This window comes from Schistocerca americana, unplaced genomic scaffold (genome assembly GCF_021461395.2).
Source record: "Schistocerca americana isolate TAMUIC-IGC-003095 unplaced genomic scaffold, iqSchAmer2.1 HiC_scaffold_272, whole genome shotgun sequence".
In the NCBI taxonomy this organism is placed as follows: domain Eukaryota; kingdom Metazoa; phylum Arthropoda; class Insecta; order Orthoptera; family Acrididae; genus Schistocerca; species Schistocerca americana.
The window spans coordinates 152,501-157,500 of record NW_025725986.1 but is presented as its reverse complement, the minus strand read 5'-3'; the positions used below and the strand labels follow the sequence as shown (position 1 = coordinate 157,500).

The following is a 5,000-nucleotide window of genomic DNA, read 5'->3' as shown; positions in this document are numbered from 1 at the left end:
CTGTATTGCGCCTTAACCTAACCTGTATTGCGCCTTAACCTAACCTGTATTGCGCCTTAACCTAACCTGTATTGCGCCTTAACCTAACCTGTATTGCGCCTTAACCTAACCTGTATTGCGCCTTAACCTAACCTGTATTGCGCCTTAACCTAACCTGTATTGCGCCTTAACCTAACCTGTATTGCGCCTTAACCTAACCTGTATTGCGCCTTAACCTAACCTGTATTGCGCCTTAACCTAACCTGTATTGCGCCTTAACCTAACCTGTATTGCGCCTTAACCTAACCTGTATTGCGCCTTAACCTAACCTGTATTGCGCCTTAACCTAACCTGTATGGCGCCTTAACCTAACCTGTATGGCGCCTTAACGTAACCTGTATTGCGCCTTAACGTAACCTATATTGCGCCTTAACGTAACCTATATTGCGCCTTAACCTAACCTATATTGCGCCTTAACGTAACCTATATTGCGCCTTAACGTAACCTATATTGCGCCTTAACCTAACCTATATTGCGCCTTAACCTAACCTATATTGCGCCTTAACCTAACCTATATTGCGCCTTAACCTAACCTATATTGCGCCTTAACCTAACCTATATTGCGCCTTAACCTAACCTATATTGCGCCTTAACGTAACCTATATTGCGCCTTAACCTAACCTATATTGCGCCTTAACCTAACCTATATTGCGCCTTAACCTAACCTATATTGCGCCTTAACGTAACCTATATTGCGCCTTAACGTAACCTATATTGCGCCTTAACGTAACCTATATTGCGCCTTAACCTAACCTATATTGCGCCTTAACCTAACCTATATTGCGCCTTAACCTAACCTATATTGCGCCTTAACCTAACCTATATTGCGCCTTAACGTAACCTATATTGCGCCTTAACGTAACCTATATTGCGCCTTAACGTAACCTATATTGCGCCTTAACGTAACCTATATTGCGCCTTAACGTAACCTATATTGCGCCTTAACGTAACCTATATTGCGCCTTAACGTAACCTATATTGCGCCTTAACCTAACCTATATTGCGCCTTAACGTAACCTATATTGCGCCTTAATGTAACCTATATTGCGCCTTAATGTAACCTATATTGCGCCTTAATGTAACCTATATTGCGCCTTAATGTAACCTACGTTGCGCCTTAACGTAACCTACGTTGCGCCTTAACGTAACCTACGTTGCGCCTTAACGTAACCTACGTTGCGCCTTAACGTAACCTACGTTGCGCCTTAACGTAACCTACGTTGCGCCGTAACGTAACCTACGTTGCGCCGTAACGCAACCCACGTTGCGCCGTAACGTAACCCACGTTGCGCCGTAACGTAACACACGTTGGGCCTTAACCCAACACACGTTGGGCCTTAACCCAACACACGTTGGGCCTTAACCCAACACACGTTGGGCCTTAACCCAACACACGTTGGGCCTTAACCCAACACACGTTGGGCCTTAACCCAACACACGTTGGGCCTTAACCCAACACACGTTGGGCCTTAACCCAACACACGTTGGGCCTTAACCCAACACACGTTGGGCCTTAACCCAACACACGTTGGGCCTTAACCTGCTCTGTAATTGTCATACGACGCGTTAAATTAGTGTAGTGTTGCCTAACTGCAACCCCCGCAATATAGTTTGCTACTCGCACTGCCCGGTCCCCAGTGTATCGCTTCATGTTAAACACCTTGCAGCTATACACTGTAATGTGGATGGCAGCAGGACGTACATGCTCAATGCCCTTTGCAGTTGTTCATTGGCATTTGCAGTTGTTCATTGGCATTTGCATGGCGAAGCACTTAGCCTACGCTGTGGTACGGCCTGTGTCAACTGTCCGCTGATGTTGTACGTCCAAATCACACACTGTACTGCACATTGGTCCTCATGTACTGAATGATACATCGTGGTACATGTGACCGTACAACGACTGCGCCAACAACGGCGAACCATGCGGTCCAAATGTTGTGCACTCAGCTACGTGTCGTCTCCCTATAAGAGCTGGATTGCAGTGTGGTATGCCCTGGATGGCGATCAGCATGAGCCGTCTGTTGATGTAGTGGCGCGTGTTGTCAGACGTAGTCGTCTCTTCTCACACACCGTGATAGCATGGTGCACTGCGTTCCACATCTGCGACATGCGACAGAGGCCGGTTGACAGTCGTTCGCGCAATGGACATCGCATACGTACGGGGGCCACCTTCCACGTGTTCGCGAAGCGTGCACATGTTGTTGCGTGTATGTGGGCAGACATAGTGTGTCGTGACACCTGACACAGGCATGCAACAATCGTTGAATTTGCAAATGGCGATGGACGCCTACGTTTGCTGGTGACGTTACGCAAATGAACAACTGGTAAACCGTTGTGGTGCGGTTGTTCTCGCTAGAGGTGAATCAGTGATGGCGACGATCGGTTGAGCTACCAACCGGTTGTTCCAGCGATACCCACCATGCCCACGAACGTGAATGGCATCTGGGTGTGAAGCGATACGCGGCGGTGGCTGGGTGGGACCGTCCCCGGCCGGTGAGGGGGGGCCTCCCGGCGTGCTGGCCGCGCGGTGCGTGGGCGCACGCGCTACAGCCGGCTGGTGGGGGCGGCCAGTGGCAGGCGCGCCGGCCGACGGAGGCGGCAGGCGGCGCAGCTGCGCGCCGGCGCACCCTGCACGCGGCGCCGTGCGGCCAAAGTAGGTCCTCGCGGGCCCGGTGCGAAGCGCGGTGGACATCTGCAGTGTGCTGGTCCGATTGAGGACTGTGTGCGCTGAGGATGCGCCGCCGCCCGGCGCTCGGCGCCGCGACGCCGTCTGCTGCTCGGTCGCCTCTGCGGTTCTCGCAGGTGGTTTGTATCGCAGCTGTGCGGACGTGTTGGCGCGTGCGCTGTGCTGGGAGAGTTCGCTTCGGCACCCAAGTGGGGCTTTTGTCCTTCTGTGGCGCTGGCGTTGGAGCTGCCGGTCACCGTAGGTGGCGCGTGTTGTCTCCCGCCGGCAATGCCACGACAGCACGCTCCCGGGCCTCTGTCGGCAGCGGCAAGCTCAGTTGGGAGCACGGGTGGTCGCACCTAAAGCGTCTACTCGCCAAACTCCGGGCGATTGCGCCTCTCTCGAACCCGACCAAGTACTTAGGACGGCGCTGCGCGCCGCCGGGACCTGAGAGGGTTTCGAGGTGTATGGTGCAGGGGAGCTCAGCCTCCTCCTGTTTGCAGAATAATTGAGCGGACGCTTGCGTGTTCGCGCGGGCCCCCGGGACACACTCCCGGGCGGCCGGCTGCTCAGCTCTAGTTGACGCAGCTCCCTGGTTGATCCTGCCAGTAGTCATATGCTTGTCTCAAAGATTAAGCCATGCATGTCTCAGTACAAGCCGCATTAAGGTGAAACCGCGAATGGCTCATTAAATCAGTTATGGTTCCTTAGATCGTACCCACGTTACTTGGATAACTGTGGTAATTCTAGAGCTAATACATGCAAACAGAGTCCCGACCAGAGATGGAAGGGACGCTTTTATTAGATCAAAACCAATCGGTCGGCTCGTCCGGTCCGTTTGCCTTGGTGACTCTGAATAACTTTGGGCTGATCGCACGGTCCTCGTACCGGCGACGCATCTTTCAAATGTCTGCCTTATCAACTGTCGATGGTAGGTTCTGCGCCTACCATGGTTGTAACGGGTAACGGGGAATCAGGGTTCGATTCCGGAGAGGGAGCCTGAGAAACGGCTACCACATCCAAGGAAGGCAGCAGGCGCGCAAATTACCCACTCCCGGCACGGGGAGGTAGTGACGAAAAATAACGATACGGGACTCATCCGAGGCCCCGTAATCGGAATGAGTACACTTTAAATCCTTTAACGAGTATCTATTGGAGGGCAAGTCTGGTGCCAGCAGCCGCGGTAATTCCAGCTCCAATAGCGTATATTAAAGTTGTTGCGGTTAAAAAGCTCGTAGTTGGATTTGTGTCCCACGCTGTTGGTTCACCGCCCGTCGGTGTTTAACTGGCATGTATCGTGGGACGTCCTGCCGGTGGGGCGAGCTGAAGGCGTGCGACGCGCCTCGTGCGTGCTCGTGCGTCCCGAGGCGGACCCCGTTGCAATCCTACCAGGGTGCTCTTGAGTGAGTGTCTCGGTGGGCCGGCACGTTTACTTTGAACAAATTAGAGTGCTTAAAGCAGGCAAGCCCGCCTGAATACTGTGTGCATGGAATAATGGAATAGGACCTCGGTTCTATTTTGTTGGTTTTCGGAACCCGAGGTAATGATTAATAGGGACAGGCGGGGGCATTCGTATTGCGACGTTAGAGGTGAAATTCTTGGATCGTCGCAAGACGAACAGAAGCGAAAGCATTTGCCAAGTATGTTTTCATTAATCAAGAACGAAAGTTAGAGGTTCGAAGGCGATCAGATACCGCCCTAGTTCTAACCATAAACGATGCCAGCCAGCGATCCGCCGCAGTTCCTCCGATGACTCGGCGGGCAGCCTCCGGGAAACCAAAGCTTTTGGGTTCCGGGGGAAGTATGGTTGCAAAGCTGAAACTTAAAGGAATTGACGGAAGGGCACCACCAGGAGTGGAGCCTGCGGCTTAATTTGACTCAACACGGGAAACCTCACCAGGCCCGGACACCGGAAGGATTGACAGATTGATAGCTCTTTCTTGATTCGGTGGGTGGTGGTGCATGGCCGTTCTTAGTTGGTGGAGCGATTTGTCTGGTTAATTCCGATAACGAACGAGACTCTAGCCTGCTAACTAGTCGCGTGACATCCTTCGTGCTGTCAGCGATTACTTTTCTTCTTAGAGGGACAGGCGGCTTCTAGCCGCACGAGATTGAGCAATAACAGGTCTGTGATGCCCTTAGATGTTCTGGGCCGCACGCGCGCTACACTGAAGGAATCAGCGTGTCTTCCTAGGCCGAAAGGTCGGGGTAACCCGCTGAACCTCCTTCGTGCTAGGGATTGGGGCTTGCAATTGTTCCCCATGAACGAGGAATTCCCAGTAAGCGCGAGTCATAA

General features: G+C 52.8%; 1 non-coding gene across 1 annotated transcript in view; it reads left to right on the top strand.

The window, feature by feature from the left end:
• Positions 1 to 3,293: 3,293 nt before the first annotated feature.
• The window catches only part of LOC124578111, a 1,910-nt gene continuing 203 nt past the window's right edge, over positions 3,294 to 5,000 (top strand). The window contains exon 1 of the ribosomal RNA XR_006972657.1: positions 3,294 to 5,000. This exon is cut by the window's right edge and continues 203 nt beyond it. This is a non-coding gene — a ribosomal RNA (small subunit ribosomal RNA).